Source organism: Oncorhynchus masou, chromosome 29, assembly GCF_036934945.1.
Source record: "Oncorhynchus masou masou isolate Uvic2021 chromosome 29, UVic_Omas_1.1, whole genome shotgun sequence".
In the NCBI taxonomy this organism is placed as follows: Eukaryota; Metazoa; Chordata; class Actinopteri; order Salmoniformes; family Salmonidae; genus Oncorhynchus; species Oncorhynchus masou.
In genome coordinates, this window is record NC_088240.1 from 25,517,919 (window position 1) to 25,535,568 (window position 17,650).

The window sequence follows — 17,650 nt, forward strand, 5'->3', positions numbered from 1 at the left end:
CGGGCTCAGAGTGGGGCTCTGTCAAAGCAGAGCCAGGGCTGGCAGGCTGAGGCTCAGGCTCAGGCTGGGGCTCAGGGGGCATAGGGCTCATTAGCGTGTCGAGGTCAGGAACTTCAGGGACCAACCACCAGGGAGCCAGTGGATTAGAGTAATGAGGGGGATAATGGAGACAATGATGGGGATGAGAGGTTCAGCATGCTGCCTCTCCCCATCGATTCCTGGGTCTCCACCTGGCTCCAGAAAAGCCAGGAAGGAACACTCCCTAATTCTGCCTAGTTCTGATCCAGTGTGGAAGCTCAGTAGCTCAGAGGCTGGGTGCTTAGTGGAGGGCAGGGTGGAGAACAGACAAAGAGAGGGCGGGGGGAGCTCAGAGAGAGAGAGAAAGGGCAGAGGGAAGAGAGAGAGAGGGCAGGGTGAAGAGAGGGAGAGGGCAGGGGAAGTGAGGGAGAGGGCAGGGGGAATAGAGAGAGAGAGAGGGCAGGGTGAAGAGTGGGAGAGGTCAAGGGGGAGAGAGGGCGAGCGTTGAGGGAAGGGGAGAGAGTTAGACAGAGAGTCATGACTCCCCCCTATCTCCCTCAGCTCAGACTCTCTAGCTGCAGTTCAGGTTGTGTAAGCGAGAGCTTCAAACCTACTGACCTTTAGAAGTAGAGCGGACTCAACTCACTCTTTGTTCAGCTGATTTTATTGCAAGTGCCTCAGACAAAAGCTCAATACACAGTGATAAAACTGACCATGCCTGGTAGGGATGCCTGCTTTTACTGACAAACAGATGTGCTTGACCTGGACTAGAAATCCCAGTGAAGCAGAAATGTACCTGTTTGTTTGCCTTTTGTACAATTCTGTTGTCCTCTGCTTCTGTTTTTGCTGTCTCTTTTTGTTGTCTACACCAGGACTTTGTGCTATAAAATAGCTTTACAAATACATTTGATTAATTGATTATCCCCTTGTCTTCTTGCAGGTTTCCAGAACAGGCCCGAATCCCTGAAGGTGTTTGTGAACCCTACCAGCCATTAGAAAAAGGCCTATCAGATCTACAGAGACAATGTTGCACCACTGTTTCAGCTAGCAGACATCAAGGCTGATGTCACCAGTAAGTGTCCCATGAGAGTGTGTGCATGTGCGTGTGCGTATAGCAGCAGCTGTACTACTCTGTTGAGTCTAAAGTGCGTCTCACACTTAATAACAGGAGCAGTGACTCCTCTCCTTACTGAGTAACCTGACCCATGGGAGGGGCTAGGCCCATCTGTTCATATCCTCCCCATCTCCTCCTCCCCCTCTCCTCCCTCTCCTCACCCTCTCCTCATCCTCATCTTCTCCTCTCCCCCTGCTCCTCCCCCTCCTCCTCCTCCTGTTCCTCCCCATTCCTCTTTCCTCCTCTCCTCCTCATCCGGTTCCTTCCCTCCCCCTCTCCTCTTCCTCCTGTTCCTCCTCCCCCTCCTTCTCCTCCTGTTCCTCCTTCTCCTCCCTCTCCTCCTCCTCTCCTCCTCCTCCTCCCCCTCTTCCTCACCTCCACTTCCTGTTCCCACTCCTCCCCCCTCCCACTACTCCTTTCCTCCTCCTCCTCCTGTCTGTGTATTGTGTACGTGCTTGTGTAAGTGCGTACATGCTTGTGTGTGTGTGTGTGTACTCTAATGAATGCTACTATCTGATTCCAGAGACTTCTAAAAGCCAACTGACTTCTAAATGCCAACTGTAATAGAATCTGGTTGTGTCCCAAATTGCACAATATTCACTATACAGTGCAATACTTTTGACCAGGGCCCATAGGGTTCATAGAGCTCTGGTCAAAAGTAGTGCACTATGCAGGCAATAGGGTCCCATTTGGGATGCGGCCCTTCTTTCCTGAGACTGTATTCTCCCCGTGGGGAGGGTAGGGGATGAGTGGTCGACGAGGAGCCATTAAAACATACTTTACCTAATATAAATTAAATATCTCATTCGGGCCCCGGCTGGAAGCTGGGAGCTGTTCTGGAGTCTGCAATACACTGCAGTGGCAGTTGGGACCAACTGAGTTTGATGATGTTATAATTTCTGTTATTGATGATGTTATTACTTCAATGAGTTGTGATGGTGACAAATGTGTCCGCAATTTACTTTAAGTGAATGATAATGATGATAATGATAATGTCATTTGGACAATATAATGACAGTTAGGTAGAAACAGAGTAAAACATGTTTTTGTAAGCATATAGTTGTAATATTTAGAATAACAGTTGCATAGAATATCTAATGCATGACAAATCATAGAGTTTATGTGAATTTATGTATATGGGCCATTTCTTCTGGATAAAAAAGCATCTCTGCATAGTCACTGTTTTCACTGTATGTACACAACATACATCAACATCATCTTGATATGACAACACAACTGGTACCAGGGAAGAAACATTCCTGCAGATCATTTTTGGCTATAGTGTATTTCTGTCCGGATTGCAGGATATGTTCAAGCCCCTGTTTTTGCTGTACACTGAGTGTACAAAACATTAAGAACACCTTCCTAATGTTGAGTTGCACCCCCCCCCCTTTTATGCCCTCAGAACTGCATCAATTTGTCAGGGCATGGACTCTACAAGGTGTCGAAATCATTCCACAGGGATGCTGGCCCATGTTGACTCCAATGCTTCCCACAGTTGTGTCAAGTTAGCGAGATGTCCTTTGGGTGGTGGACTGCTCTTGATACACACAGGAAACTGTTAAGCATGAAAAACCCAGCAGCGTTGTAGTTCTTAACAGAAACCTGTGTGCCTGGCACCTACAACCAATATTTTGTCTTGCCCATTCACTCTCTGAATGGCACACATACACAATCCATGTCTCAATTGTCTCAAGGCTGAAAATTCTGTCTTTAACCTGTCTCCTCCCCTTCTTCTACACTGATTGAGGTGGATTTAACAAGTGACATCAATAAGGGTTCATAGCATTCATCTGGGTGTTTTGTACATTCAGTGTAAATGTCCACCTAACATTTCCATGTAACAAAACAACTGCAATGGTAGGCATTGGTACCAGAGACATAGACCAGGAATGAAACATCTATGTGGTTCTTCAGATAGATTTAAAAAAATGAATTTAAAAAAATGAAATCTTTATTTAATTAACAGTGGGTTAACTGCCTTGTTCAGGGGCAGAACAACATATTTTTTACCTTGTCCGCTCAGGGATTCGATCCAGCAACCTTTCGGTTACTGGCCCGACACGCTAACCAATATGGTACACATTCTCACACAACAAATCCTCATCTGCCAGTGTCACATCCGTCATGGAGGCACCTGTGATGGTTATGTGTGTGTGTGCAAGGGTGTGTGTGATGGGTGGGTACAGCTGGGACTAACCTGCTCCGACGGAGAGGAGGTGCCCCAGAAATGCTAAATGGGGCAAGGCCATGTAACGCCATCTGTGGTATAGAACCCCGTTCCCCCATATTCCTTGGCATCTTCCTTTGTGGGTGTGTGAGTCGGGTGGGGGATGAGGTAGGGGGTAATTGTATCTGTGTGTTAAGGACAGCGATGCAGAGTGACAGCTACCTAGTCTCTGGAGAACTGGGTGGGGATACGGGTCCTCCTCTCCCTGGCGTGACACCCGCTATCCTTCCTGTCTCCCCCACACCCCCACTGTGGATATGCCCACATCCCAAATTGCCAATGTATCAACTCGCTCCAGTGCTGTTGTACATCATAGTAGTCTCACTGTGTCCCTCGGATGTCCTTCCCCCCGGAAAGTTTGACCTCTTTCTGCCTGAAAAAAACAGATTTAAGATTTAGAATAACACACCAACTACAAGTTATTACAAAATAATGAACATCAGTGTTGCAAAAGATTTAAAATATCCACACCAACTACACGTTATAACAAAATAATGAACATGAGCAGTGGCATTACTGACCTTGTTTTGCATAAGTGAGAGAAGCATTAACACTCTGGAGGCAGCCTCTTTGCATTGCTTTTCTTTTCTTCATACAAAATCCAAACCGCATGCAAGTATAAATTGTACTTTACCACCACCCCCATATGTTCATCAGCCATGTGCCAAATTAACATTGGATAGGGATACTAAAAGCCATGTTTTTGTGCCAGCCCAGCCCTCTGATTTAATCTTTCATTCATTAACACATTTATTTATGTTCTCTTGCCTTTCTCTCTTCACAGTCACTGAAAGAAAAAGGGCACACTTTATTCATTCTGTGCAGAATCTAATTGGATGAATATTATGGGTAGGTTTGCTTGCCACACTATCTGTTAGATGGTCCATATAAATCCTCTCCATAAAATATCAGACAGAAAGAAAACCAACCAATAGACTGATATGAGCAGGTGTTCCCAGTACGGGAATGCAGCTGCAGCAGAATGATACATCTAATCTCATCTAAGGAAATTAATAAAACCTTTTATTCACTTTATTCATTTTTTCTATTCAGTTAGGTAGGTAAACAAAAACACCACATTGATATGGTGTTGAGTAATCAGCATGGTGAGATTCCAATTAATACAAGGTATTATACTGGGCTGTGATGTGAGGGTGGAGGGATGAGGGTGGAGGGATGACGGTGGAGGAATGGGGGTGGAGGGATGAGGGGGAGGGATGGGGATGGAGGGATGGGGATGGAGGAATGGGGATGGATGATGGCACAGAGTCAAAGTCATATGAGGAAGTAATCCCATGTCTGTGGTCCGGTCAGTTTTGTTTATCCTCTTAAGGTGGCATTTACAGTAGCTGTAATAAAAAAGCAAAGTTAGAGAAAGAGAAGGAGAGAGAGAGAGAGAAGGAGAGCAAGAGAGGAAAGGAGAGAGAGAGGAGAGAGAGAGTAGAGAGAAAGACGGTGAGGGAAGGGAGAGTCCAGGTTTAAAAACATTAGTGATAATACTATGATTAGAACAGTGTGCCAGGGGACCAAGTTGACCCAGCCGAGGCAGTCTCCTTTACAGGAGTGTGTGGGTGTGTGTCCTCTCCAGTGTGGGCACGGCAGGTGGCACTTTAATTACTTGTTCTGGAAGCAGTGATGAAGTACCTCCCATCCAGCAGACTGCTGGTGCGTGTGCGTGTGTGTGTGTGCGTTTTCTCCCTGTCTGTGTGTGTGCATGTGTGTGAGTGTGTTTTTACACCACACTGCCACACCATAGCTCCCATGTGTCTGCATTATAGTCACAATTAGATCCTTTTAGGTAGCTCCAAACTCCTGTTAAACCAGGATTGCTGCATTGGTGTCGCTCAGCAGATCAGCACAGATTAGTCTACACCACAACCTAACCCTTAGGAGGGATAGGGGAGAGAAGGGTAGAGGGCAGGGTGGGGAAGGAGGAGGAGGAGGAGGAGGGAGGTAGAGGCAGGAAGAAGATGTAGGGTGGGAGGTAGACAAGGGTGGGAGGTAAGCAGGAGAGGGAGAACAGAAAGACAGAGGGATGTCTGGCTCATGCTCTGCTAGGCAGGTCTGATATGAGGGACAGATGGAGCAGGTGTGAAGAGTGACTGGTGGAAAAGCTGAGCTCATGATCCTTCTGTCCTGCTCTCACAACCTCATTAATGTGGCCCACATATACTAGACACATATACACAACCAATATCTCAATGAATATCTCAATATTTCTTACATGATAAGAACAAATGTGTATTGTGTACTGTAGGTTTTAATGTTTGGATTTATGGTTGACGTTAAGAGTCAGACATATGTTATGCTCCTCTTATCAAAATTAAATATTCTGTTTGCATGGAAAAATCACTGGGTAAGTCCCGGAAGATTCAAGCTAAGCTACTTAACCCAACATAGCCTTGTTCGGTTGTTTGCGGTACAGTATCATCTTTAAGCAGGGAAGCTGTGGTATTACCAATACAAGTGTCATGTAATGTCTAATTGATTTGCAATATCCCTCAAATTGTTCAGAGACAGGGTTCATAACATGCACTTCAATCAGAGTCAGAACCTGATTGTACAGGATTCACACAAGGCTTATTTCATACAACATTTGTAAGTTATTAGTTGTCCGTCTCTATTGAGCTTTTTTTAAACTTTGGTTAGAAAGGAATTGTGTCTAGCTATATAGGAAGCTTTCACAGACTGTGTGGAAGACGTATGGTATATTCCCCATAGAGGATGAGGTTTTCTAGAGTATTCCGCTTAAGGAGAGGCTTTCTGTCTGGAAGACATATTCCCAATAGAGTATGTGGTGTTATAGATTCAGGGTCCTTCGCAATGGTCTGATTCTAGATCATCTCCTCTTTGTCTTGTCAACACCAGCTTAATTAACCCCAGAAGACTGAGAAGTGGTGCGAAGGCATAAAACACTAATCACGTATGTCTTCATTAATACATCATAACTCATTAATCTCTGCTTTTAAGGAAAAAAGTATATTTTTGACTACTGTTTTCCGAGGAAGTCATGCAGGGTGTGACAGCCTCAGTCCCTGTTACATGGGCTGTGACCCAAATGGCACACTATTTTCTTTAAAGTTCACAAATTTTGACCAGGGCCCGTAAGGCTCTGGTTGAAAGTGGTGCACTATAAATGGAATAGGGTGCCATTTGGGACACAACCCATGGAATCGTGGTGTGTGTAACACAATAGGAATGTCAGACACTACTGTAGGCTGTTGCGATGTGTGTAATTATTTCCAGATCTCACATTAGTGTTAATTATCAGCTCCTCAAATTAAAACATTGTATTAACCGGAGCTTTACTGCCTTTTACAGATTTTATTACTGCCTTCCTGCTTGGGGGTGTGTGTGTGGGGTGGGGGGTGGGGTGGGGGGTGGGGGGGGGGGTGGATAGGAGATGAGGGGTAGTTTAGTGGAGAGCCTGTGTTCTTTAATAGAGGGATGTATTGCCAGTGTATAACCAAGCAATGACAGAACATTAGGCAGGCATGGAGGAGAATGATATGTTATTAGACATCTTTGGAACACGATGCAGAACTTGAGGTCAAAGCCTGGCTCCTATCTAATGCCTCAGCTATATAACCTGCACATAACCTGAGTCTGTCATACATTGTGAGGTGGGCCTCATCAGCTCAGCATATGACAGACAAATTCCTTGCTGCTGATTAATCATGTTTTCAGTGAGTGAAACAAACAAACACTGCATCTAGTAATCAATTCACGGAATCCTAGAATTTTGACCACATTTAGTGCTGACCTTTATGCACATATTGCTTTGTTTTGTTACCACTGCTAGGTAAACTACAGCTCAATATCAAAACCTTAGTAACAGGCATGTCATCCAATGGGAGTGGCCAATAAAATACTCTAATACAATTTTACCCAATATAATCACCCTTTAATTACAACTAGCCATGGATTGGAGGCTAAACTAATCTTTTTAGGAATGGTAATATAAGGTCTTGTTCAAAAGCATTTCTGAAATTAACTGTAATAAGCTTTCATCAGTGCACTGATGTACTGATGTACTGATGTGGGCGGCAGGGTAGCCTAGTGGTTAGAGCGTTGGACTAGTAACCGGAACGTTGCGAGTTCAAACCCCCGAGCTGACAAGGTACAAATCTGTCGTTCTGCCCATGAACAGGCAGTTAACCCACTGTTCACAGGCCGTCATTGAAAATAAGAATTTGTTCTTAACTGACTTGCCTGGTTAAATAAAGGTAAAATAAAAAAAATGTACTGATGTATTAGTAATGTGCTTATAGGAGCTAAATAGGCTCAGGCTTACAGATTTGACCAAATTCCTGTAAAATGCTGCATCCATGACATAATCTGACTATTCAATACATTTAATGGGAATTATCATTTCAATGAATTGAAATGGATTCTACTTATATAATAAACAGGTCAAGCGCTGTAATAGTGATGAATGTAGAGAGTGTGTGTGTGCGTTCTTGCATGTGTATGCACCTGTCTGTCTAGCCCTGACCTGTATTACAGACATGTTCTCTGTTTAGTCAGGTGATTAATATGATTGATTTATCTTGCTATGTCAGTATGTCATGTTTAGCTCAGTTACGTAGGCTTAGAGGAGGAAAACCTTACTCAGGCATTTACCCTGAGCTGCATTGAAGTTCACTGTTTCATGCTCTGTGTGTGTAACGTTGTATTTTATCCTTCAGGGTGGTGTGTGTCAGCGTCGACAATTCGTGGCCGATTTACGCGTGTGCTGTATCTCATACATGTGTGTTTTCTCCAGGGTTGTGGCTTTCGGTGGGGACGGCTCGGTGGCCGAGATGGCCCATGGTTTGTTGCTGCAGGCTCAGATGGAGTCAGGCAGGGACACAGACTCCATGTTCACGCCTGTCCAAGCACCACTTCCTCTAGGGCTAATACCAGCAGGTGAAGAGCAAGGGTGGCAGCCCACACACACAACAACAAACACGTACACACACACGCACATGCGCAAGCACACACGCATGCACACACACACTCCAGCAGGTGAGGAGCAAGGATGGCTTGACCTCTCTGTTCTGCAGCTGTTCTCAATCCTCACCCAATATTTAGAACAGCTTATCTCCGGGTGTTGAGATGACCATGTAGTTTATGAAGTGCACATCCGCTAATAGAACCCCATATTGGTTTGAATGGTTTTAGCTTGTGTGCTATTACACACCATCAATCCATAAAGGTCATATGGTTATACATGTTTTCTTGAAGCATAGCAGGGGCTTCTCAAATTTGAGCATTGTGAAATTGTGTTAATAGAGCAATCAAAACATATTTTTTGAACTAGGCAAGTCAGTTAAGAACAAATTATTATTTACAATGACGGCCTAGGAACAGTGGGTTAACTGCCTTGTTCAGGGGCAGAATGACAGATTTTTACCTTGTCAGCTCAGGGATTCAATGACATTTCCATAGAGGGAGTTATTTACTTCTCAATTGAAAACAAACTGGTCATTCAAGCAAGTGTATCCTTTTCAACTTGGTTGAATTGCAATTTGGTTTGATTGCACTGGGAGCTAAATGCCTTGTATTTGAGACGGAACCACAATTATACAGCAGTCTATTCCACTATAAAATTGTGAAAGTTCCATCAACCAATGAACATGCATGTGGCTCAGACATTGGCTGAGTGTATGCCTCATGCAGTAGATGATGGTTATAGAGCAGGCAGGTCACCCCGTGATACAAGTCAGTATTCGTCATCTATCCATGTTTGAGGACGTCGGGAGATGACGTGGAAACCGGCCACTAGGGTTTTGGTCTTCCTAGGGTGTTATAGATGGTGTAAGCATCTGATTCCAAAGGTTGAATGTTCGAATCCAGCGATATAAAGTTGTTTTTGATATTTTGGTTGCAAGCCTATCCAAAACCTAAGAAACTAGTCGTACCCCTTGACTTATTACACATTTTGTTGTGTTACAGCCTGAATTCAAAATTTATAAAATATATTTTTTCCTCACCCATCAACCCACAATACCCCATAATGAAAAAGTGAAAACATGTTTTTAACATTTTTTCCAAATGTATTGAAAATTAATTACAGAAATACGTCACAAGTATTCACACCCCAAGTCAATATTTTGTAGAAGCACCTTTGGTAACGATTACAGTTGTGAGTCTTTCTGGGTAAGTGTCACGACTTCCGCCAAAGTCGGCTCTCCTTGTTCGGGCGGTGTTCGGCGATCGATGTCACCGGCTTTCTAGCCATTGCCGCTCAATTTTTCATATTTCCATTTGTTTTGTCTTGTTCCATACACACCTGGTTTTAATTCCACAATCACACTGAATGTATTTAGTCCTCTGTTCCCCTCCATGTCGTTGTGTGAAATTGTTTTATGTTATGTGGGTATTGTCACGCGCCAGACTTTTGTTTATGTTCTGTGTTTTGGTCACGTTTATGTACTTATGTGCTTTCATTTAGACTGAAATATAAAGTGTGCCTGTTATCTACACTGCTCTCCTGCACCCGACTTTGCCTCCAGTACACACCCGTAACAGAATTTCACACCAACCATGGAGTCAGCAGGAGCAGGTATCCCGGTTAGAGGAGTCGAGAAGCGCATCCAGGAACATTCTGCAATGTTACATCATCTTGGTGCCATGATGGATTGCGTTGTCCAGACCATGGACCTCTGGGAGAGACAGGAAGTCTCTCCAGTGCCTCGACCAACGCAACCGGGGTTACCTCTCCCCGTCCCGTCCGGAGCCAGTCCCAGTGAGATGGGTCTCTCCCTGATGGGATGGCAGCACAGTGCCAGGGATTCCTGTTACAACTGGACCTCTACCTGGCCACTGTTCACCCAGCTCCCTCAGGAAGGGAGAAAGTGTCCGCCCCTCGTCTCATGCCTCGTGGGGAGAGCTCTGGAGTGGGCAAACGCCGTGTGGGGAGAAGGAGACGCGGCATTGGACCTTCAAGGAGTTCACCCGGCCGTCTTCGACCATCCGCCCGAAGATAGAGCGGTTGGGGAACGGCTCTTCCATTTGAGGCAGGGGAGGAGGAGCGCCCAGGAGTTCGCCCTGGAATTCCGGACCTTGGCCACTGGAGCAGGCTGGAACAACAGGGCCCTCATCGACGTGAGCTGGCCTGCAGGGATGCCACCATCTCCTTTGACCAACTGGTGGATTTGTCCATCCGGTTGGATAACCTGCTGGTCACCCGTGGATGTCCAGAAGGGGCTCTGTCGGTTCCTTCTTACTGCAACCCCACTCCGGTGCCCATGGAGTTGGGAGGGGCTGCTCGTAGGGAGGCTGGAGGAGGGGCCATCACGTGCACCATCTGTGGCCGCAGATGGCACACTGCCAGTCGGTGACGTGTCGGTCCCTCTGGAAGTCGAGGCAACAGGCAGGGCACTCTGGCGTCACCCCAGGTAAGTCTGCACCACACTCATCCAGAGTACTCTGTTGACCATCTGTTTGTAAATGTTTGTTTCCCTGAGTTTTCCCCTCATTCCCAGCATAAGGCGCTCGTCGATAAAGGCGCAGCTGGGAATTTTATCAACAGAGCGTTAGCCCTTAGTTTAGGCATCCCCATCATTCCTGTAGTTAGAACTTTCCCGGTTCACGCTCTGGATAGTCGACCATTAGGGTACGTGCTAATCAGGGAGGCCACCATCTCCCTGGTCATGGAGATGCAGGGGGGTCACAAGGAGAAAATCAGTCTCTTCTTCATTGATTGTCCTGCGTTTCCCGTGGTACTAGGCCTTCCATGGTTGGCTCATCCTAATCTCACCATTTCCTGGCAACAGAGGGATCAAACGGGGTGGTCGCAAGAGTGCTCGGGGAGGTGTGTAGGGGTTTCCATTGATGCTACCACGGTGGAAAGTCCAGACCAGGTCTCCGTCATGCGCATCCCGCAGAATATGCCGATTTGGCTCTCGCCTTCTGTAAAAGAAAAAGGCGACTCAATTACCACCTCATCGATGGGGGAATTGCGCGATAAATCTCCTGGCAGACGCTGCGCTTCCCAGGAGTCACGTGTAATCCCCTGTCGCAAGCGGAGACGGTGGCTATGGAGACATATGTCTCTGAATCCCTGCGTCAGGGGTACATTCGGTCTTCCTCTTCACCCGCCTCCTCAAGTTAATTTTTTGTGAAGAAGAAGGATGGAGGTCTGGGCCCGTGCATTGACTATAGAGGTCTCTATCAAATCACGGTGAGGTACAGTTACCCGCTACCTCTTATTTGCCACGGCGATTGAGTCAATACATGGGGCGCACTTCTTCAAGAAACTGGATCTCAGGAGTGCATATAACCTGGTGCGTATCCGGGAGGGAGACGAGTGGAAGACAGCGTTTAGTACCAACTCAGGGCATTATGAGTACCTCGTCATGCCGTACGGGTTAATGAATGCTCCATCAGTTTTCCAATACTTTGTCGATGAGATTTTCAGGGACCTGCACGGGCAGGGTGTAGTGGTTTATATCGATGACATTCTGATATACTCCGCTACACACGCCGATCATGTGTCCCTGGTGTGCAGGGTACTTGGAAGACTATTGGAGCCTGACCTGTACGTCAAGGCTGAGAAAAACCTTCCTAGAGTATCGCATTACCACATCAGGGGTGGAGATAGAGAGTGACCGCATTGCAGCCGTGCGTAATTGGCCGACTCCCACCCTGGTAAAGGAGGTGCAGCGATTTTTAGGGTTTGCCAAATACTACCGGAGATTTATCCAGGGTTTTGGCCAGGTGGCTGCTTCCATTACCTCACTGCTCTAGGGGGGTCCTGTACGGTTGCAGTGGTCGGCTGAGGCGGACAGGGCTTTTGGGCAGCTAAGAGCTCTGTTTACTTTGACTCCCGTACTGGCCCATCCGGATCCCTCTTTGGTGTTCATAGTGGAGGTGGATGCATCCGAGGCTGGGATAGGAGCCGTGCTCTCACAGCGCCCGGGTATGCCACCGAAACTCCGCCCCTGTGCTTTCTTCTCGAAGAAGCTCAGCCAGGCGGAGCGTAACTATGATATGGGGGACCGGGAGCTGTTGGCTGTGGTTAAAGCGTTGAAGGCGTGGAGACATTGGCTTGAGGGGGCTAAACACCCTTTCCTCATCTGGACTGACCACCGCAACCTGGAGTACATCTGGGGAGCGAGGAGACTGAATCCACTTCAGGCAAAGTGGACCATGTCCTTTACCCGTTTTGTGTTACCCTGTCCTACAGACCAGATTCCCAGAATATGAAGGCAGGCTCACTGTCCCGGCTGTATGACACAGAGGAGCGGCTCATGGACCAGACTCCCATAGTCCCAGCCTCTTGCCTGGTAGCGCCGGTCATGTGGGAGCTGGACGCGGACATTGAGCAGGCGTTGCATACAGAGCCCGCTCCCCTCCAGTGTCCCGTCGGGCGTATGTACGTTCCGTCTGCTGTCCGTGACCAGTTGATCTATTGGGTCCACACGTCACCCTCCTCTGGTCATCCGGGGATTGGTCGGACGGTGCGCTGTCTGACTAGGAAGAACTGGTGGTCCACCTTGGCTAAGGACGTGAGGGTTTATGTTTCCTCTTGCTCGGTGTGTGCCCAGTGTAAGGCTCCAAGACACCTGCCCAGAGGTAAGCTATACCCCTTACCCGTTCCACAACAACCAGGATGTGGGAAGGTTTCTGCGGTCCTATTGCCGGGCCTGGCCGGGGGAGTGGGAGGCGTTCGTGCGGTGGGCCGAGATGACGTAGAACTCACTTCGCTACTCCTCCACTAACCTCTCCCCCTTTCAGTGTGTATTGGGGTACCAGCCGGTTCTGGCATCGTGGCATCAGGGTCAGACCAAGGCTCCTGCGGTGGATGACTTGTTCCCGGTGCGCGGAAGACACATGGGAGGCTGCCCATGTTCACCTCCAGTGAGCCGCACTGCGCCAAAAGGCCATCACGGACCGTCACCGCAGTGAGACCCCGGTGTTCGGGGGGACCGGGTCTGGCTCTGGACCCGAAACCTGCCCCTTCGCCTGCCCTACCGGAAGCTGGGTCCGCGGTTTGTGGGTCCATTCAAAGTCCTGAGGAGGTGTGTTACAGATTACAGCTTCCCTCTGATTACCGTATTAACCCCTCGTTACATGTGTCTCTCCTCAGGCCGGTGGTGGCTGGTCCGCTCCAGGAATCTGAGGTGTGGGAGGTTCCTCCGCCTCCTCTGGACATCGAGGGGGCCCCGGCATACTCCGTTCGTTCCATCCTGGATTCGAGGCATCGGGCAGCGGCCCTTCAGTACCTCGTGGAGTGGGAGGAGAGGTGCTGGGTCCCGGTTGCGGATGTTTTGGACCCCGAACTGCTGCGGGAGTTTCACCGTCCCCGGCCGGATCGCCCTGTGCCTCACCCTCCGGGTCGCCCCCGAGGCCGTTGTTGGCATGCCGCTGGAGCCGGGCGTCGGGGGGGAGGCACTTTCACGACTTCCACCAAAGTCTGCTCCTCTCCTTGTTCGTGCGGCGTTCGGTGATCGACTTTTGTTTAAGTTCCCTGTTTTGGGCACGTTTATGTACTTATGTGCTTTCGTTTGGACCGGAATAAACAGTATGCCTGTTATCTACACTCTGCTCTCCTGCACCTGACTTCGCCTCCAGTACACACCCATAACAATAAGTCGAAGAGCTTCCACACCTGGATTGAGTAACATTTGCCCATCAATCTTTTCAGAATTCTTCAAGCTTTGTCAAGTTGGTTGTTGATCATTGCTAGACAACCGTTGTCAGGTCTTACCATAGATTTTCAAGCAGATTTTTTTTTTACACCAATAGATGCCCTTATTTGCTAGGCATTGGAAAACCTCCCTGGTCTTTGTGGTTGAATCTGTGTTTGAAATTCACTGCTCGACTGAGGGACCTTACAGGTAATTGTATGTGTAACTGTACAGGTAATTGTAAATCATGTTAACTTCTTGAAACTCCCCATCCCGGATCCGGGATCGTGACTAAAGCCTCAGGCTCATTAGCATAACGCAACGTTAACGATTTCTGAAAATCGCAAATAAAATTAAAATAATGCGTCTGCTCTCAAGCTTAGCCTTTTCTTAACAACACTGTCATCTCAGATTTTCAAAATATGCTTTTGAACCATAGAAATTGACTAATTTGTGTAAGAGTATGCAAAGCTAGCATAGCATTTTGTGTAGCATTTAGCACGCAACATTTTCACAAAAACCAGATAAATAAAATCATTTACCTTTGAAGAGCTTCTGATGTTTTCAATGAGGAGACTCTCAGTCACATACCAAATGTGCAGTGTTTCCTGAAAGCGTCTGTGTGTAGGAGAAATCGTTCCGTTTTCTACATTGCGTCTGGCTACCGAAACGAACCGAAAATGCAGTCACCTACAACGTGAAACTTTTTCCGGATTAACTACATAATATCGACCGAAACATGGCAAACGTTGTTTGGAATCAGTCCTCAAGGTGTTTTTTCACATATCTCTTAATTGACATGCAGTTCGTGGAAGCTTGCTTTACTCTCTGTATCGTATGGAAAAATACTGGCAGGTGACTTTTGCGCACCAATTTCGGCGCAGGACACCGGGCGGACACGTGGTAAATGTGGTCTGTTATGGTCAATCTTCCAATGATCTGCCTACAAATACGTCACAATGCTGCAGACACCTTGGGGAAACGACAGAAAGGGCAGACTTACTCCTCTCGCGTTCACAGCCATATAAGGAGACCATGGAAAACAGAGCCTCAAAAATCCTTGTCATTTCCTGGATGCCATCTCATCTTGGTTTTGCCTGAAGCTCACGTTATAGGGCACGCACAGAGAAGATCTTTGTATTTCTGGACACGTCAGAGTGTTTTCTTTCGAACGGTAGCAATTATATGCATAGTCGAGCATCTTTTTGTGACAAAATATCTTGTTTAAAACGGGAACGTTTTTCATCCAAAAATGAAATAGCGCCCCCATAGATGTAAGAGGTTAAACATTATTATTGCACACAGAGTCCATGCAACGTATTATGTGACTTCTTAAGCAAATTCTTATTCCTGAACTTTTTTAACAAACGGGTTGAATACTCATTGACTCAAGACATTTCAGCTTTTATTTTGCAATTAATTTGGAAAAATTTGGAAAAACATATTTCCACGTTGACAGTATGGGGTATTGTGTGTAGGTCGGGGACCAAAAAATCTCAATTTGATCTATTTTAAATTCAGGCTGTAACACCACAAAATGCGGAAAAAGTCAAGGGGTGTGAATACTTTCTGAAGACACTTTATATGACAAAACAAGCAAGTATAGTGTAGAGAATCATTGTACCATCTAAACCGCTGTGAAATATATTTTTCATAACCCTAAATATTGTATTTTCAGCTGTTTGAAGTTGGTGTACAAAACCGAAAGTAAAAGAGGCAAAAAATAAAATATTAAAATAGCGCACATAAAATTGATCTACCGCTTCTTACACTTGCTTTCAATGAGAATGATAGATCTATAACTCACATTTCTACGTGAGTTTGGTCGGTTCACCCAAAAAGTTACATATTGCAACTTTAAACACTTCGAAATTTGATGTTTGCAACATCTTCGAAATTTGACATTTAAGAAACATGGATGAACATCTAATTCTGATGTGAGACTGTGAGAGCTTGTAGTATAGAGAGCTCATCACTCCAATAATTTGTGGAATAAACCCCCATAGCCACACATAAACACACACACACACTCACGCATCATGAGTGACCCTACACACCACAGCCTGCAGCGAGGGTATCAACAACACTGCCGTGGGCCAGTCCGGCTTTTTGTGCCAACAGTTTGACCTTCATGTGCCATTCTAGGCTGTGGTGGTGGGTGGTAAAATGGAGTGCTGTTGTTAGCAGCCACTCTGCACTCACTGCAAATTGGTCACTCAGAGGTCACTGTTTCTCTTCATTAGTGGGTGTTCCCACGGGAGTATTTGTGAACAGTTTCTTGTCACAAACAGGAGAGAGAGGAGAGATAGGCACCACTGTACCATGACTATGTCACTCCTGAGACTGAAGGAGGGATGCTATCATGTCTCCTTTGTTGAAGGAAATAATAAATAAACTCCACAGTTGATCAAAATTTCACCATTTGAATTTAGAAAATAGTTGGAATTAGGGTACTGTCAAAGTAAACCATTATATTCATAGTCTCAACAATATCCATATTTATTATATATCTTACAGTTTTTTCATTTAATTAATTTTTTTGTCTGCTGAGATTTAAAAATCGAGCTAAGGGCGGCAGTCTAGCGGTTAAAGTATTGGGCCAGTAACCGAAAGGTTTCTGGTTTGAAAACCTCAGCCGGCAAAGAGGAAAATCTGTAGATGTGTCCCTGAGCAAGGCTCTTAACCCTAATTTGCTACATTAGGGCTGTACTACTATGGCTGATCATCAACTAGATTCAGCCGCGGGATGATTTATTTTCTTGAGTGGATGGTCAGGGGGCCAGAACATAATTACAAATCATTTGTACACTGCAAATTGGCCGCAAAAAGCCCTAACATAAAATACTTATTTTCCACCATAATTTGCAAATAAATTCATTAAAAATCCTACAATGTGATTTTCTGGATTTTTTTTCTCATTTTGTCTGTCATAGTGTACCTATTACAGTTCTCTCTCATCTTTTTAAGTGGGAGAACTTGCACAATTGGTGGCTGACTAAATACCCCCCCCCCCACTGTATATCTCTCTATTACGTGTGGGAATACTTTGGAACATATTTCCAAAATTAAAATCACTTGGAGCTGATTTGCTGGTGTTGTTACAGTATATTATGTCCAACAATGAAAGCAATTATAAAAAACAAAACAAATGTATTTATTTTTTGCAAACAAAAAACTCAGGGGCCAAATAAAATCCCCTGCGGTCCAAATTCGTCCCACGGGCCACCAGTTGGGGTATGCTGCCGTTAAACAACTAATTTCACTTTACATTTATAAAAAAATAAAACAATAAATTGTTCATTTTTTACTAAGAGGACTACAAATACATTTTTGTATCTTAAAAATATGGGCTACTTAATGCGTTGTGCATGCTAATCAAGCTATCATTTCTATATACTAGCCTATTATACAATGCACCAATTTGGTGTATGTGACAAGAAAACATTATCATACATTTTTTATACAGCTGTTTTGTATGTATAGCATAGACGCTCGGGAATTCTAATTAATTTGACTTGTTTAACTGTTAATTTCTTTGAAATTCCAATGTTGGTGCCGTTAGTTTCTTAGTCTCTCGTAAGTCTCCCATCTCTCTCTCTCTCTCTCTCTCTCTCTTTCTCTCTCCTCTCTTTCTCTCCCTCCTCTCTCTCTCTACCTATCCCTATCCCTCTC

General features: G+C 45.8%; 1 pseudogene; it reads left to right on the forward strand.

Annotated features, from left to right (window-relative positions):
- The window catches only part of LOC135519531 (ceramide kinase-like protein), an 85,335-nt pseudogene that overhangs the window by 38,288 nt on the left and 29,397 nt on the right, over positions 1-17,650 (forward strand).